A 19,976-nucleotide genomic window follows, 5' to 3' on the forward strand; every position below is an offset into this window, starting at 1 on the left:
TTCTGAGACTCTTGAATTTATTGTTATCGACAGCACTAGTTTTTCCTATTTTTATATGTTTGCTTAATTTGTTTTTTTTTGTCTGATTTTTTTAATAAGGTCTATAATAAAATAAGCTGGATATTTCTGTTTTTGTCTATTTTTAGTAATTTTCTTTGGGATGGCTTGATCAATGCAGTCATACAATTTATCGTAAAATTGATTAATACAATCTGTAGCAGTTATACAATTATACATATCTGACCAGTCAGTGTCCCTTATTAATTGATACAAAAGATTAAAGCCCCTCTGGCATAATCATACCTATAAGACTGTTGTATATTACTCTCAGTGTATGAATTATCTTTAAATTCTAGTAACATTTCTAGTGCCGGGTGATAATAATCTTCAGAAACCAAAAGAGACCCAGACCTAGTTAGATTGGGTATGGATATGTTTGACAGTATAAAATCAAGCAGTTTATTTTTACAGCAGTTGATTTAAATTATTTAGATTTTGAAATTCTGTAAGCAAGCTGCTCTTTTCACAACTTAAGTTAATAAATCCAGGAATATTAAAATCTCCAAATATGATAATATTAACATTTTCTGACAATACTTGGTTATAAAGTTCTAAAAGCTCTTAATAGATATCTAAACTTACACCAGGAGATATGATAGTTTCGTGAATGTTAGATCGAAAGTTTCTTCCATAAAGGAATAATAATCAATAGGATCTTTTTCGTTTTTTACTGGCACAAAGACCTTCTAAACATTACCAATTTTTACAATATTATACCGTTATGATCAATTTAAAGTCCGACGGTATCTGATAGTACATCAAGCACAAAACATAAAGTAAATGGAACTTAGCAAAGATGTATATAACACTTTTTTTGATTTCAATAAACAAAATATTAGCACATCTACGTCACCGTCTAGGGTTCGTTAGGCTTAAGACCTCAAATATTATACTTTTACCAAAAAAATTAAAGAAATAAAAATTGTATAAAATATAGTTCTATGCATTTTTGTACATATGTTCCTTCATGTCGTAAATTTAATAAAAATCGAGATAATTCAATAAATATACTTAGTCACTGTTTTCCCCCTTAACGCGGAAAATATGGACAGCACGAAAAAATTTGCAAAGAATATATTATAAGAAATCTTAATTACAATAATTTAAGTATGTACCATTTTGTCGAAAAGTTTAAAACGGCACTAATTCCTATACCCGCTTAAATATTAATTTAAGCAAAAAATGGAAGTGGAAATTTAGTCTATGATTTTTGTCGAAAAGTTAAAAATGGCGGAGGTGTTGAGCAAAAATGGTTCTCCTTTTTCATTTTGAAAGTCAAGATTGCGGCTGAAGCAACAATTGGATTCAGTCGTGATTTTAAATTTACACTACTATTAACCCTCCCTTAAATGTTAGTATAATAAAATCGGGGGCAGTTTTCTATGCAAGATTTCGTCTAACCCGACTAATTATTTAAAAAAAAATACAGAAACAAACAAAGTTAATAGTTTTTTATTACTAACAAAAATTATTTTCCATGACAAATATTTACTCGTGGTATCAACAGTCAGTAACACATTTTCCGCTCGCAGTATCTCTAAAGTATCCCTTAGCACAAACGCATTTAAGGATACAACTTAACGCGCAAGGTTGACTACATGGTTGAGCTACTTTGTTTTGACAAGTAACTTCCGATTGGGGACAGCAAGGTTCGCAGTCTTCTACTTCGTTTTCGCCACAATTTCCACGAGACAAATGTATAATATCTGTAATTGATAAACAAAATTTTATCATTTCTCAGTAATTTATAAAATCTAAGAAAAATAAAATAAAAACAAAAAATGGAATGCTAAATGTTATACTATAGCATATCGTGGTAAATCTTGTATCCTACTGTCGGTATGTGATATCGAAGAATGAATTAGATATCTTTATTTTCAGCGTCATCTGGAGAGAATTATTTAAAAAAATACAAAAAGGTTTTATAGTTTTTTATTACTATTACAAATTATTTTTACTACAAAATATTTTATTCGGAGTATTAACAATCAGTTACACATTTTTTGCTAATAGTGTCTCTAAGGTATCCTTCAGCACAAACGCATTTGAAGATACAAATTAGTGCACAAGGTCTACCACAAGATTGAGCCACTTTGTTTTGACATGTAACTTCTGATTGGGGACAGCAGGGTTCGCAACCTCGTACTTCATTTTCACCACATTGAATTGAATGTGGATTAAAGAGATCTGTAATTAATAAACAAAGTTTTAATATTTTTTACGTAGTTTTATAATTGAATGTTACTACAACTAAGTTAATATCTAGCCAAAGTTTTAGCGCCAGTTCTTTTATTAAAATCGCCGATCACTGTCCACCTTACACTAGTGACACACTACACGAGTACTAATACAGTTTAAAATGTTACTAATAATTATCACTTCAACTAAGGATGTTTTCTTCAATATTAATATACTTGATTAAGAATGAGCGTTCAGCTTTTAACTATAAGCTATGTAACAATAACTAGGTATACTCAATACGCGAGAGTCTAAACTCTTAAACCAGAAATGCGTCGAATTTAATCGAATACTAAACTAAAACGAACTAATATGCGAGAGTTAAACCTCTAACCGCGACCAACTAAGCTGGGATACAATTTTATACTAAAAATACTTCTTCTTCTAGTTCCATGACCGTTATCGATCGTTGGATATCATGTTGGCTACCATATTCGCTATCCTGACTTTATTGACAGCAGCTCTAAATAACGATGTAGTTGATTTTCCATACCATTGCCTTAGATTTTTTAGCCATGATGTTCTTCTTCTACCAGGACCACGATTACCTTGGATCTTTCCCTGAATGATCAGATGTAAAAGATCATATTTTTCAGGGTGTCTCATAATGTGAACGAAATATTCCAGCTTGCGTTTCTTTATTATATTGACCAGTTGTGTTCTTTCGTTCAGCCGTCTAAGGACCTCCTCATTTCTAACTCTGTCGACCCAGCTTATTTTCAGTAGTCGGCTGTATACCCACATCTCAAAGGCTGTCAAGCGTCTAAGGATAGCCTCAGTTAGAGTCCACGCTTCTACTCCATACAGCGGGACAGTAAAGATGTAGCAAGATGTCATTCGAACTCTAAGGTCAATGCTAAGATCGTGACTGCAAAGTACGCTTCTCATTTTTACAAAGGCAGCTCGGGCTTGTTCTATTCGGCTTTTAATTTCTGCGGTTGGATCCCAGCTCTCATTGATATTACTGCCGAGATACACGAGTTTCTCTACTCTGTCTAGTGTGGCATCTCCGACTTTTATACCGTCATCCTGTATATAATTTTGTTTGCTAACTATCATATATTTAGTTTTTTTAACGTTGAGTTTTAATCCATACTGATCACAAGTCTGTTTTATTTTGATCATTAGATTTTTAAGGTCTTCTCCGCAATTAGCAAGCACTAAGGTATCGTTGGCATATCTAATATTGTTGACGGTTACTCCATTCACAATAATACCTTCGATTGTCTCCATTAAGTCTTTTTTAAATATTTCCTTCGAATATAAGTTAAAAAGTAAAGGCGACAGTATACAGCCTTGTCACACTCCTCTTTTTATATTGATTTCATCTGACAGTTCTTGTTCAACCTTTATTCTTGCCACTTGATGCCAGTATAGATTTGTAATTATTCGTAGATCTTTATCGTCCAATCCAGCTGTTTCCAATATTTCTAGCATTTTGTTATGTCGGACTTTGTCAAAAGCCTTTTCAAAATCGATTGCACAAATGTACACATTTTGATTTATATCTCTGCATCTCTGTACTAGCACCTGTATACTAAACAAGGCTTCTCTTGTGCCCAAGCCACTCCTAAACCCAAATTGAGTATTGCTAATTCTGTCCTCTAACAGCGTGTAAATTCTGCTGTGTATTACTCGCAGCAAGATCTTCAAAACATGACTCATCAGACTTATTGTCCGATAATCACCGCATGTCTTTAGACGATGTTTCTTAGGTATTGTGACAAATGTCGACTTTAACCAATCAGTTGGTAATATCCCAGTGTCATAAATTCTGTTAAAGAGATTACACAGAGCTTTAATTCCATTTTCTCCTATAAACTTTAGTATTTCAGCACTTACTTTATCGGGGCCAAGTGCTTTTCCATTTTTTGCCGTTTGTATTGAACGTATTAAAAATACTTAAAATTCTGATTGCAATGCCTGAGTATTGCAAAGGGATTTGCGAGGAACAACATCGATATTTCTATACAGAGTTAGGTAAAACCCATCTTCTGAATTCTTTCTAACAGGGAAATTTTGGGAATTGGTCAAAGAAAGTTAATCTGTGGGTAAAAGTATCTTTTTAATACGTTATCGGCTTTCATGAGAATTTGCTGGAGACTTTACCTCGGTAGATTCTAAGACGTGTATTACCAGTAGCGTAGCAACACTTGAATTCATTTCTTACAGAAATTTATCCAAATTATCATGTGTGTAAATATTTATTATTTATCCTAATACACGTTTAGGTAAATATTACCTATATTATTTAAATTAAAATTCGAAATGTTAAGTGGTATAATATTGGCAACTTTCTCCTATGCGTATACAGAATACACGAAAAATAAAACAGATAATTTTAGATAGAACTTTAGTAATCGTGGAAAAGTTTTATTATTGAATGGTTTGGACCAACAAATAGGAAGTTAGACTATGACACACCGTTTAAAGTACTAGCAGAAATTCATTTCGAACGGCTGGTTTAAACTAAATCGGAGCCAGAGCGGAATTTACTTGCATTGTAGACGAAAGGATCTAAGAGAGATGAAGTGACTAAAATTAGAGTTAGTAAGCCAAGTTTCGGCCTACGAAAATCGTATGGCCTTTGAACAATGAATCATAAATAAACAATCCATAGAGTTGAGAGCCATGTTCTATGGTAGTCATATAGATAATAGTCTGGCTAGTTTCAGTTCCCGGAGATGGGCATCTCTTGCTTCCGTAGGCTGGAGCAAACAGATGGCTAAGTTAAGATAGGGGCACAGTTGCGTGGGGTATAAGACGAACCCTTGTCCAAAGATACATATATAAACCATAATGACAGTAATAATGGACATGAAGATCGTTGTTTCAGCACAACTGGTTAACGTGGCACATTATCGATTTGTGGGAATTGAAGTTGCGTCTTATTCAGAATAAGAGGCTACAAAAGGGAACTCACCAATCCAATTATGGCGATTTCCAAAACAGAAGAAACGGGTCCGTTGTTGGGAAGTCCATATGATAAATATATTAAATGCAAATTCAAAACCTTTGACCCATCAGCCTACCCCCGAACGTAAGCAAAGTTTTTGAAAAATCGCTGCTACAAAGGATATCCGCAGGTCATGAATTCCTAACATTATTACCAAAACATCATTTTGGTTTTCGGGAAAATCTCTCCACTACCCAACAAGTCCATCGAATGATAAATGCAATTTCAAAAAGTCTTGAAGAAAAAAAAAATACTGCAACGCTATATTTCTAGACATCTCATAAGAGTTTTAATAAATCTGGCACAGAGGTCTGCTTTACGAAGTAAAAGTAGCACTATCCAGTAACTATTTCCACCTACTTAAATCCTACATATAAAATAAATATTTCTCTGTAAAATTTAAAGACCAAAAATTCAACATCTGTTCTATCAACTTCTGAGTTCCGCAGGGTAATGTTCTAGAGCCGCTGCTTTTCTCACTCTACAGAGCCGATATAGCAGAGACTAATAATACTATAATCGCTTCCTTTGCTGACGACGTAGCAATACTAGCTGTAAATGAAGATCCCATACAAGCCTCATAAAAGTAAAAGAACGAAAGTAAACAAAATAAAATCAACTCAAATAACATGAAAGAAACAAGAACAACAAATAACGTCTTACTTGGAAGAAACATATCCAGATCAAAAGAAGACTTAAAATTTCGGCAAATGTATTGGTTCCTTGGACGTAAATCAAAACTTAACAACCAAAACAAAATTCTTCTATACAAAGCCATACTTATCTGCTTCTACGGACTACAACTATGAGGCTGTGAAAGCCAACGTCGCTGAATATTATTCAAAGATTCCTGTCTAAAGTGCTACGATCGATTATGGATGCACCATGGTACGTAAGTAATCAAACACTTCTCTACGACTTAAAATTCCTTCCATCAGAGAAGAAATCCATCGAGCCACGGAGTCACACAATAAATCATGATTCACTAATTCACCATGAAAATGGTCCAGCCACAAGAAGGCTAGATAGAACCTGGCCCCAAGACCTACTTCAAAACTTAACCAAAATAGAATAAGGTAAGACATCATTGGATGTCTCTCCTTCACACCCAAAACTTGAAATAAAGTTACTTAATACTCTGTAGTGATAATAATTGGGACTGTAGATTATAAATAAACATAATTATAAAAAAAATCTAGACCTTTGTCAAAAAGGTCAGCTGCATGGAATCTTGGTGAAGCAAGAATTCGGGAAAAATTACAACACCAAATTTGTATGGAAGACTGTAGGGTTGGCGGATATAAAAAAAGGTAAAATTGCGTAACATAAGAGTTATAGAGAAAAAACGAAGCCTTAAATGTACTAGTCCGAAACCGGAAAAGGTCAAGATAATATCCTTGAAAAATTAACAAAGGCATCTTCAAAACAGCAAATCTCTAATAATAAAACCCATCTAACCTAACCATTTACCGTTTTACAGCATTCTTTGTAGCTCAATAAATGATCTACCTGCTTGTGTTGTAGAAGAAGAGATATTTGGTGCTGGCTATAGGGGCACTTAAGCTCGATTGCCCAAAAAGTGAAATAAAAAGATACAGCTTGCCATCAAAGAAATCTATTTTGTTAAATCTAATAACATGTAGACAGTTACTCTAGTAAATAACCTCCTTAAAGCTAATTTAAAATTAAGATTTCATTAAGTTTGATTGGAACATAAAGGCAGGTAGGCCGACATTAATCGTTTCAGTCTATGTACTTCGCAAGGAGCGTGCACATTTAATTGTCTTGCCATCACATTAGTATGCACAAGTACTCCTTTACAGTATTTTGCACTAAAACATTATATGGCTTCGTTGGCGGTTTCTAGGAGGATGTCGTGCGGAATCACCTAAATGGTGGTCATAATATGGTATTGACTACAACGTGCATGCCCTTTATTTTGGAATCTCTGTAAGATGTTTATATTGGAGACACTGACGGTGAACGGAAACTGTATCCCATAAAGTAACTTTGTATTTACGATGATTATTGTTAATTATTTATTGTTAATAATAGAGTTTAGAAATTCTGAGAACAACTAGAATTGACGAACAAGACTTGCGAATTATCTCAATACAATATTGGCACCAAACGGCAACAATTGAAATAGAGCACACAACATCAAAAGATATACGAATCCAACGGAGTGCGACAAAGTTGCGTCTTATCAACGCTATTATTTAATCTGTATTCGGAATCTATATTTAGAAAAACATTACACGAGGTTCAAGGTAGAATCAAGATTACCAGAACCAATATAGACAACATCAGGTACGCTGATGATACTGTTCTAATAGCAGGCAATGCACAAGAACTACAAAATATAATAAATGCGGTAGTTCGTCATAGCGAAATGTTCGGTTTACATCTAAATGTTTCAAAACTAAATTTCTAGTATTTTTAAAGATACCAACAAACATACATTTGTATGTCAAAGGACAAATAGTAGAACAGGTAACTTAAATAACAGGTATAAAATATTTGGGAGCAAATATCAATAGCCAGTGTAACCCAAAAAGAAATCCTATCAAGAATCGAACAAGCGAGGAAAACACTCATGAATATGAAAACATTTTTTACAAGATCAGACCTTAGTCTAGAGCACAGAATTCGAATGATCATATGTTACGTTTTCTCTGTTTTGATCTATGGATTTGAAAGTTGGACAATTGACTCTGAAACAGAAAAAAAATAGATTCTTATGAAATGAAGACAATACTTGGGTCACGTGTTAAAAGATGAAAAATATAAATTACTCCAAATCATACAGGAAGGAAAAGAGTAGGACAAAAGATCAGTTGGAAGATGTCAGAACTCGTGGCTGAAAGACCTGAAAAGAAGATGGTTTGACCACTCATCTAGAGAAATCTTTCGTGCAGTAGTTTCCAAAGCTACAATTGCCATTTGGATCGCCAGCCTTCGAAAGAAGACCGCGCAATAACAAGAAGAAGTAGAGTTTAGGCAGCTTTTTTTGTTTATGCTGTCAACCTGATCTGGGTTATTATGTGGTTGCTGAGTTATCAATTCTTCTTCTTCTTATGCCGTCCCCATTAACGGAGGTTGGCGACCACATTTTTAAAAGCTTCTCTGTCTTTTGAAACGTGGAATAATTCGTCTACAGTCATGTTTGTCCAGTCTAGAATATTTCGCAGCCATGACTTCCACTCTCTACCTATTCCCTTTTTGCCATCGACTCTACCCTGCATGATGACCTGCAGAAGACTAATATTTATTATTTCTCAGTATGTGCCCAAGGTATGCAGTCTTGCGTACTTTTATTTTTCTCAACAATTTTTTGTCCCGATGAGTTATCAATAAATAACGAAAAAGTACAATCTATACGGGCTAGACAGCGTGGCCCGTGTGGGGAACGATACCTGGTAGAAGAAATCGTGGAAGAGAAAGAATCTACTGGTCAAATAAGTTGAAGATATGAATTAAATATTACATAAAACTTTTCCACGTTAATGCTAATAACATAAAAAAAGCCATGATCATCGCCAACATTTGGTAACGAATAGGCACTCATAGAAAAAGACGAAAAACGGTAGCAAGATATTAGCATATTAAATACTCGAAAGTTAAATGAATGGCAAATATGTTCAAGAGAGACGAAAAACATTGCCCAGATCACTATTCGTTTACCATTGAATAAAGTAAATATCATTCAATTAGTTACTAACATTTTGGAAGCAGATAACATTTAAAAAGAAGAAAAAAGTTATTGATGATAGTGAACGATATACAATAGTTGTGATCACTGCACTGATCATAATCATAAAATTCGTTAATAAACCACTGCAATCAACAATTTTCTCATAAAATAAATTTAAAAACAAAGTAGATGTTTAAGTGCTTATACTTACCAGCTACGGAGGCCACAACCATGACCATGAAAATTGCAAGAAACACAGTTTTCATTTTTGATTATAAGTATGAGTATTTTGTTCTTTTATCAAAGTTGCACATAATCTATTTTAACTAAAGTATAGAGTTCTATTTATATAGTCTCGTTGATCAAAGTTACGCAATTTGGCAATAACAATATCAAACGAAACAAAATTATAATACATAAATACAGGATTGTTGGAGCGGTTGAATACAAAAATTACATTATATAAGTATTTTTTAAATATTTTTAATACAGTTATCCCTTGATAATCTGACAGGTATGAGACCAAAGGGGTGTCGAGTTACCAAAAGTGTAAAATGCTACCCAGAATAATATGCAAATGAAACACCTATTTCGGCTCACTACAACATGTTTATTAAAAGAAATATGAAAGTTAATAAATTTTACGTAAATACAGTGTATAAATAACAACATTATATGTACTAATAACTAAATGCAGCGACTAAGGTAGATTAATTATGGACATATGTAAATACATATGTACTGTGCTCACACTTTGAAGAAAACTTTGATTGTCTTTTGTTTTTTCTTGTTTAGACAGTCTATCATTGCTTGTTCTTGTAATCTAACTGCCCCACGAACTACCTGGGACCATTACTCCCAAGTAAAGTTTGTTTCACGAAAAATGGTTGAGTGCTTAATGGTTACCTGAGTTGATCCTATTGTGTATACAAGAGTCTCTCAGTAAACTACCGAAGTACACAGGGTCGCACTTCAGAAAGTTTGTTATTTAATATATTTCATTGGTAGCTGTGTAATACACGATTATAAAAATTTATTAAATTATTTCATATGGTATTTTCAGGTTGTTCAAGTGAATATACTTGATAATTGAACAATTTTTAACATGAAGAAAGTAGTTTTTTTGTTCTACGTGAATAATTGTAGTATATGGATCTAAATTCAGAAAGTTACTTTCCTTCACACTTTTTACAGGCTTAGGAGTGTCAGCAAAAAACTGGCGTGTTTAAAAGTTTTTGCTCTTCCTAATCGGATATCGTTAAAAATGTACAGTAATAATAGTTTTATTTACAGTATATACATACAAACGAATACATAATGTACAAAAAATAGATTAATTAAAAAAAAATATAGAAAAATATGTACAATAACAATAACTTTCTTCAAAATATATATCGTTTTCTAACAGGTAGTTTTGAATTTCAATTTTCGTGTTATTTGCACTTGGAGACTTATGTAATTGACGACTGTGGTAACTTGCATTGTCCATTACTAACACACTATTTTGAGGAAGGTTAGGTATAAGACAATTCTTATACCATTGCTCAAAAAGCTCTGCCGTTGTATCCTCATGGTAGTCCACGCAGGAGTCTTTAATGTTCTTTGCAGAAAGCCATAAGGCATTTGGGACCCAACCATTTGCTGATCCTGCATGTAAAATTGTAATTCTTTTCCCTTTGTTTGATGGAGCTTTTGTTTGACACCCGTTGGAAGAATCGGACCATCCTTTGGATGGTATTTCATGAGTGTCAAACCATGTCTCGTCCAGATAATTTATTGGTCGATCTTCTGTACGGTACTTTCTTATGGAAGTAATATATTCAGTAAGCCACTTTTGTAAACGATGGGACTCCATAAGCACTTACCTTTTGTCAATTGTACGATATCTGAAGCCCATTTTAGACAAAATTCTCCAAAGACTAATGCGGCTACAGTTTATTTGTGTATCATCATTAGTAAGCCGTTGTTTTAAAGCATCTAATGTAGGTATCCGTTGCTCTTCGTACATTGTGTAAATTTTTCGTCTTATTAAGTCCTTATCACTTTCGTCAATACATTTGGTAGAACCGGCATCCTTAAGCTTCCTTCTTGACTTAATGGGATTTGATGTTATTCTTTTCACTGTGGTTAGAGATATTTTCCTTAAATCAGATATTTCACTGACAGCAGTATTAGCAGTAAGTCCTCTTGTAAGTAAAGAACTATATATTGTTATAAAGGAACACTGGAAGAAGCACCATCAATGTTTTTCCACGGACGCCACATAATGCTGAGTTCAACTTAGATAAGTTGAAAGTAAGAATATAAATATTTTTAGTTATCCACTTCAGTTGCAAGTATTACGGTATAGTTTTATCCGTTAGTGGTTAAGTGTTAAATGGCAAATCCAACGACTACGTTTAGTCAAAGGGGAGAACTTTTATTAATAATTAGTGAATATAAATATTCAAAGGCCCATGTCTCCAAAGATGGAAAAGTTAGATGGCGATGCATCAAAAAAGGGTGTCAACAAAAAGTATACACAAAGGAAGGTGATGAAAATTATGTTATTCAGTCTGGCAGTTCCGGCACCATAAATGTTATTCTGTTTTAGATACTGCAATAACGCATAGGATGAAAAAAAGTTGTCAAGTATAATTGTGTATAAAGTGTTTAAACTCTTTTACTAAGATGAATTACAACTGCAGTACCATGTCCAAATTTGTTTTGTAAAGTTTGGTCAATTTCGGTCTTTTTTCCCTGATACAAAATAAAATCATATATCAGTCCACTTTTTCCACACAGTAGAAACAGTTTTATTCCCCATGGATTGGGCTTACTTTTTATATATTATTTCACCGATAATTTTCCCTTGAAGGAACATATCTGTTCGTCGACACATGTTCTAATTCTCGGCATATTTTCAAAACGGCATCAAAAATTGGTCGAATTTTATAAAAAACATCTGTATTATCTGAATCTTTTTCTAAGTTATTTACTATGTGTAAATAATAATATGTTCTGAGTTTATAGAATCTGTTTCTGGACATACTGTTTATAAAAGTGCTCATACCTATAGCATGATCCCAATATAAATGTATTCTAGGAAATTTCAAACATCCCATTATGATGTGTAAACCTATAAGGATCTCAATTTCTTTTGAATTCGTGTGTGCAAAATTAAAATCGTTACATTGCTGGGCATACAGATTTGTTTTCTCTACAACATTTTCGAATAAAGCTGCCGGGATATATCTTGAGAAATATTCAATAGGCAACTTAACTTCTGTATTGCTATGTTCATCTTAAGGTTTGGTCCAATTTTGCATTGCTAGTGGGGCAGTTTGTCTTCCTGTCCATTGAATTTGGTTTTTAGTCGTTAATACGCAAAAGTATTTTCATTATTTCTGTTGATAGTATCTTCTCCTATTACACCTACGTCGTCGAATATTTCATCTTCTCGAAGCTCATCTTCATTATTGTCATCTTGTGGATCCATTGCAGCAACTATGTCTTCAATGCGGCTTTCCACATTTTCTGCTTCTTCTAATATATCTTCATCGTCAGCTTCACCTTTGGACAAATCGGAGAGATCCGAAAAGTCCCCGTTGTCTAATTTCTGCATCAAATTTTTCACATATTCGTCAACTCTCACGTCTTGCTTAAAAATCGATGCTTTTGAGATTCTTAAGCCTGCAAAGAAAAATTTTGTTGTAACTTTTGCCTTTAATCAACACACATTTGATTCGAATCCAAAATAGCCTCTGAATACAATTGTGCACGATTGTGTACACAAACAACTAACTGAAATTTACCTTCCAGTACAATTGTACACCATCGTGTACATCATGTTTTATACAGTTTTTTCAAAAACCTTTACCACATAACGATGAGATTACTATCAAGAAATATTCCGAAAACATTCATAAAACCATGCAGTATAATAAAACAGCAACAACGTAACTGTATAAAAATAAAAAATATATAAATGAAAGGTACTCACCTGATCCACAACTTCTGTTGGTGGCCATGTTGGTTGGTAATGATTATTTAAACCGATTTTTCATAGATGGGGCCAGTGGCTTCAAATTATATTAAAAGAAGTGTACCTGATCATGTACAAATGGTTTTTGCGGAATACATATAGAAGTTCTTTTATTTCTTAAGGTTTGAAATCTTTGTACAGGATTGTGTACACCAGTAGCGAAAGGGTTAAAGAAGACGGCAACATGGGTGAGTTTTTGGTAAATTTTGATAAAACCTTAAGAGAATAAAATGATGCAGAAGGTAAAATAGATGATAATGAAAAGATCACCACACTTTTATCTGCAATACCTGACAAATTTAGTTGAGTTGTAACATCTATTGATATTTTATTTCTTTCTGATCCATCCGAAGTAACTGTCGATTTTGTGAAAAATAGTTTAGTGGCAGAAGATGATCGTTTAAAAAATAAAGGAAGTTACTAGTGTACCTGTTTCTTTGTATGCCTTTGTTGGTCATGATAAATATAAAGGTAAGAGCAAGCATAATTTTAAAATTCGTTATTATTATTGTCATGAAATTATGCATATTCTCTTGAAATGTCCAAAAAGATTGTATAAAAATCGTGAAACTGCTAATATGAGTAATGTTGAAAATAAAAAAAATTGCATTTCTTGGTAGTCACACAAAACAGGAAGTTGCAGTCAGCTGTAATTCAAATGTAATGAATAGTGTACATCTAGTTGTGGATAGTGGTTGTACAAATAACCTGTTTATGTCAAAATACATTCAATTTTTCACTAATTCCAAAGTGATAGACAAATAAATGTAGCAAAGGTTAGGGAAACTGTAACAGCATAATTTCAAGGTAGTTTCTCAGCTATATCTAAAGAAGGATTTTTAGTTACTTTTATAGTAATTGAGTAACTTCAGTTACTCAGTTACAGACCTGAGAAAGGCGTATGACTCTGTACCAAGGTCAGTACTATGGGGGGCAATGTACAAATTAGAAATACAGACGGAACTCATAGACGCTATAAAAGCTCTGTATAAAGAAAATAGAATGTCCATTAAAATGGGAACAAGAATCATTGGAGATTTCACCACAACAAAAAGGCTCCTGCAGGGTTGTTCCACATCTTCAACCTTATTCAAAATATATTTAGAGAAAACCTTGACTACATGTAAAAGAAAATGCGAAGGCATGTGAGTACAGGTACGAAACGAATACCTATATACCTTAAGCTTTGCAGACGATCAAGTAGTGATTGCACAAGAAGACCTCAGTCACATGATGACGAAACTACAAGAAGAATATATCAAAGCTGACCTAGATATTAACCTCGTGAAAACAGAGTACCTATCTACAAGTGAAGAAGACATAGAAGATCTACAGATTGACGACAACGCAACAATCGAAACAACAAAGGAAAGAATAAATGCAAATGCTTGGGGTTTATAATCACGAAAAAGACAACAACAGAGGAAGAAATTAAGCAAAGATTTGGACAAACAAGAACAGCAATCCGACAACTCAACTCAATATGGTGGAATAGACACCTAAATATAAAGACAAAAACGCAGATTTATAAAACATTAGTGCGAAGAAATATTATGACATATGAGGCTAAAAATTGGATAATAAATAAGAAAAACAGCAGTAAGCTAGTAGCAACAGAGATAGAATGCCTGCGAAGATACTACAGAGTAACAGGAATGGATAGGAAAAGTAATGACGAAATAAAGCAAAGAACATCAATAGAACAGACATACTAACATATATAGAACAAAAAAAAACCAAAGTAGTATGGGCATGTAAGAAGAACTAGCGACAGCAGATAACCGAAGATCCTAGAGGAACGAAGTAGACGACGCCATGAGTAAGAGAGGCCTAAAAGATGGAGAATGGGACAACAGAGAGAGGGAAAGCAGTGAATACTGTAGAATCCCTGAATATATATATATATATATATATATATATATATATATATATATAGAAAGATAAAATAAAGTGATCCTGGTAGGATGATTATCACGGACTTTTACGGTAAGGAAGGGATTAAGACAAAGAGATCCACTGTTCACAACTTTATTTAACCTTATCCTAGAAGCTATCCTACGACATCCTATCATACGCTTAGAAAATTACGAATGTATTGTTTGCTTAGTTTGTGAACAAAATATTATAACCTTTGCTCCCTCAGTGTTTAAAATATTGTATCTCTAAGCCATATGAAATGCTTTTGTTATGTCAAATGATACAGCAAGACATTCTGTTTGTATGATATAATATTGGCATTATCATGACCTAAAGTCAAAATTATGATAATATTGGGAAAACATGAATAAATTATCCATAACTAAATAGTAAAATATATTTTATTTAGTTAACTGATATCAGTACATACTGCAAATAATAAGAAGTCATTACCTAACTTTGTGATTTCTTTTATTTATTGTTTAAAAATTCTATATCTAAATAATAACATCATTATTTTTTAATTAGGTGAAATGGTATAAAACCTAAGATTTTATATGTAGCATGTATATTTAAAAAAAAAAGATAGTAATTTAACAATAATTTCTTACTAAACAATCATTTACAATAATGAAGCTTTTACTGGTATTTCTTTTAGTTGCTGTATTGGCTCATAATTCATTGCAAAAAGGTAAGTTTAATAATTTAATTCTAGTACGTGTGTGTGTGGTTGAGATATTGACTGCGAAGCTTGTGTTTTTAATAATAGTCATTTAAGCAACAAGTGCACAAAGTGATAATTTTTTTTCACGAAGGGAAAGTCCGACTACATGAGTCGTCAGGATAGTGCGGCAATTCCGTGAGCGAGAAAGACACTTATGCATGTGGTGCATATAATATTTTTTTTACAGTCCTATAGAAATATGAAAATCAAAATCGTAATTTTAATTAAACACTTGCTTGCCACTCACGTTCCAACGGCGCAGTACGATTTTGTCGAATAAAATTGCAATACAATAAGGTTGAAAATCGGATTAGAACACACGTACCGATTTTGCAGTATGAGTTTTACTTTGAAATCAAAAACTTTTAGATAACGATATACTTTTATGTTCGATACCGAACTAAAAAGGCAAATTGGCCGAAAGTGCATCTCTTCTTAGTCCCCTCTACCTTTTGGGTTAAGGACAACCTTAGCGACTTCAACCGTCTATGCCAGGTGCCTTTCAGATCTTCATTCCTCCACCTGAGGACAAAGCTCCAGTATTGAACGGAGTTTCTTCTCCTCGGTAAGAGGGTAGGGTGTCTTTTTCCTTTTCCCTATTATTTTCAAAATGCCTAAATTAAACAATTTTTATGAAATAAGGTCAGTAGGGGTAATGGGGGACACTTACCTCAATTTCAAATATATTAAGATATTTTGGGAACAATTGGTGTGATTAAATTTTTCGTATATTTTCATGTGATCGAGGAGAGATAATCCTTCAAGAAATTATGGCTTTCAACATATGTTTGTGTACAGCAAGTACTCTATAATTTTTTTTAAATCTTAAGTCAAATGTTCTCTTTTGCCCCAATGTACGGAAAAATGAAGACTGCAATTTTTTCCCAATTTAACTCACCTATAAAATTAAATCGGTAAATGAAGACAAAAGCTTATCATTTAATGAATATAAAAAAATAATAAAATCGATAATTTCTCTTACTAGTTTATTCAGAAATTAAACGATACATTGTGAACCAACATTGTGAAAACGAATCAATTAAATAAAAACAATACCATTTGTGAGAAATCTTCGACTCTCCTGGCTTGTTCAATGTCCTTAGACATTAAAATATTTTTGCCTTCTGAAAATACCTAAATTATAATTGATTCTATCTCTACATTCTCAATCTCCAGATGCGTTGACCATCTAAAAGAACTTCCTAGTCGATCTAAAAATGTCATTTTCACTTAGACCAGACCAGTTTTCAACCAGATCAACGTACCATGTTTTTGAAGAGGTTACTGTAAAAGAACGATTAAGTAAATCTTGGCAACTATCATTGCAGCCTGATAGTTGGGAAATATCACTACTGGATGGCTTATCTGTTGCCATCTATTCTTCTCGCTGCTCTTTTTCTCGTCTGAATTCAATCGTATTTTTCTGCGACGAACTAACATCTCCTTTTGAAAAATTTCATCGTCGGTATTATAATTCAAGCTTATATCGCTATCGCTTTGTCTCATATTCTCTTGCATTTCTTTTTCCAAATCTTTGTTGGTATCAGATTCGCTTTCCGAAATATTTTTCTTTAGAAGCCTTTTCTTAATTCTAGTTTGTGGAGTTTTATGTTCTTTGCCTGTTTTTCGTTTTGTAACTTTACTTTTTCTTCTCTCCTCTTCTTGACGTTGTCGTTCTAAAAATTCTTCGGGAGGTAAAACTTCTCCATATTGAAGTTGCTTAAGCCATATTTGTCTTTCTTTGACTGGTGTTGGAGTAACCGAACTTGCTACATTCGTCTTTAATTTATTTACGAAAATATCAATTATATTTCGTTTAGTAGCATTATCATTTGTTAATTCGCTTATGGAAATGTTGGAACCAGAATGTTTGACTAGTATCAGTATTTTCCAAACTTGTGGTTAATGTGTCCTCGGCAGTTATATGTTTTTTAATGGTAGATTTGTACCTAGCTAACGCAACTTGGTCATAATCATCCTCTGGAAATTTACTTTGGTCTACTGGCAAGAACCTGTATCAACAAATCCCGGAACGATGATATCCGGAGTTAGATATTTTATTCATTAGTCTTTGATGGCAATAGAAAAATCTTTTTTCGACATTTTGTTCTTATTGATAACACCCAAACATTTTCTCGTTTCTGTGAGTAATATTCTATTCCATCCTGTTTTTAGAGGACTAAAAATAAAAAAATCTAAAGGCTGAAATAAAATTATTTTTTGATTATTAAATTATAGAGGCTGAAATAAATTATTTAATTATTTTCGACTAGAAGTCGAAATAAAATTATTTGGTTTTCTAGGACAGCTTGTACAAGTCTTGCACTTATATGGTTTTTGTATCCATCAAACATTAAGAGTGCTTTTTGAGTAGGCTCCACATTTGGCAGTGATCTTTTAACTTTTTCACATGGGTATAAACTGAACAACAAACCAATTAAGGAAGACTGGTTCTTCCATATATCCTTTGTGCCTGTGCCACGAATGCGTCGATAAAGCGCTTTATTTTTTTGGCCAATACCCTTAATCTTGGAGGGATCCGTATAAAATCCAGACTCGTCGCAGTTGAAGAAAAGTTCGGGCATTTGATCAAATAAATTTTCATTTACAATTTGTTGTTTTTATTGTAATGGTCTGCTGCAAAAAAAGGATCAGAAGACAGGGCCCTTTTATTTTGCAAACTCTGTGGTTTCTTTAATGATAATCGAGAATGTTGATTCATAAAATTCTTATACCAATCTTGACCGGGTTTATTTTGCTTGAAAGGAGTGGCAATGTTTAAATCTTGTTAATAACTTTGAACGAAAGTTAATAATTCCTCTTTATCCATGGAATAACCGAAGTCAGCTCTCGTTAAAATTAGCTGTTCTAGTTGGCCCTCAATTTCTTTTGAAAGGGCATTACGCGGACCAGCGCCGAGAGATTCCAGTGAAGTTTTTCTTCCATTTATTCGGTTAAATATAACGTTTCTTGGAACTCCATAATATTCTGCAACACAGCGATAAGAACGGTTGTAGTTTTTGACGTCGTTTATGGCAGCTTTTACGTTTTTTGCTGTGTAGGTTTTCTCTGGTCTTTTTTTAATATATTTTCTTACCATATTGCAACTTATTTTAACCTGTAACGAAGAAATGGGTATCAACTAGAAACCAAGTCTCTGTATACTAGTAATTAGGGATAATTGGGGACGCGTCCGCAATTGCCCCAAAATTCTGTCTTCATTTACCTCTTGTACATATTATTTTGTGTACACATTAGAACAACTGATAGAGAAGAAAATAGCAAAAGGTAGACCGGTCCATCTGGCCTTTGTTGATCTAAAGAAAGCATATGACTCAATACCCAGAGTCAAATTATGGAAAGCAATGAATGATCTCGGAATCCGACAAACACTAATAAAAGCAGTTAAAGCATTATACAAAGAAAACAAAGTAGCTATTAAATGTGAAAATTAAGCCTACAATCCATTTAAGACGACAAAAGGACTTCTACAAGGCTGTGCTACGTCCCCTACTCTGTTTAAAATATTCTTGGAAAAGACACTCAAACCATGGAGTAGAAAGTGCGAAGGAATGGGCATACCAGTAAGAGACGAATACCTATACACCTTAAGTTTTGGCGACGATCAAGTAGTCATCGCACAAGATGAAGAAGATCTCAGCTTTATGCTCAGAAAACTAGAAAAAGAATATAAAAACAACGGAATGGAAATAAACTTAGAGAAAACCGAATACCTAACAACAGAAAACAAGGATATGAGAAACCTAGAGATAGACGAGGGAAGACAAATAAATGGAACAGATAAATTCAAGTATTTAGGAACCATAGTATCGAACCAGGAAACAACAGAAGAAGATATAAACAACAGACTGAGATAAACAAGAAACTGTATAAGACAACTAAACTCAGTGTTGTGGGATAACAACATTACGATAAAGACAAAAAAGAGAATATATAATACCCTGACAAGAAGTATCCTGACATATGGGTCCGAAAACTGGACAATAAACAAGAGAAATAGTGGTAGAATAAGAGCAGTAGAAATGGAGTTCCTGAGGAGAAGCTGTAGACTTACAAAAAGAGACAGAATTGAAAACGCAGAGATTAAGCGGAGAATGGGAGTGCAATCAGACATAATCGAATATATAGAGGAGAAGAGACTATCCTGGTACGGCCACGTCAGAAGAGCGGACAGAGGACGCTGGATAAACAAAATCACAGAATGGAGCCCGATTGGAAGAAAAAAGAGAGGAAGACCCCGAAGGTCATTCAGAGATGAAATCGACGAGGCTATGGAGAAAAGAACCCTGCGAGATGGAGACTGGAATGACAGGGAAAATTGGAGAAAACGGTTGAGTGAAGG

General features: G+C 33.6%; 1 long non-coding RNA gene across 1 annotated transcript; it reads right to left on the reverse strand.

The window, feature by feature from the left end:
• Nucleotides 1–1,976: 1,976 nt before the first annotated feature.
• Nucleotides 1,977–9,272, reverse strand: LOC140440830 (uncharacterized). The gene is made up of 2 exons (XR_011950943.1): nt 9,160–9,272; nt 1,977–2,247 (listed from the first exon to the last, which is right to left on the reverse strand). It is a non-coding gene; the product is annotated as an uncharacterized lncRNA (long non-coding RNA).
• Nucleotides 9,273–19,976: the final 10,704 nt, after the last annotated feature.

The sequence above is a fragment of the Diabrotica undecimpunctata genome, chromosome 5 (genome assembly GCF_040954645.1).
Source record: "Diabrotica undecimpunctata isolate CICGRU chromosome 5, icDiaUnde3, whole genome shotgun sequence".
In the NCBI taxonomy this organism is placed as follows: domain Eukaryota; kingdom Metazoa; phylum Arthropoda; class Insecta; order Coleoptera; family Chrysomelidae; genus Diabrotica; species Diabrotica undecimpunctata.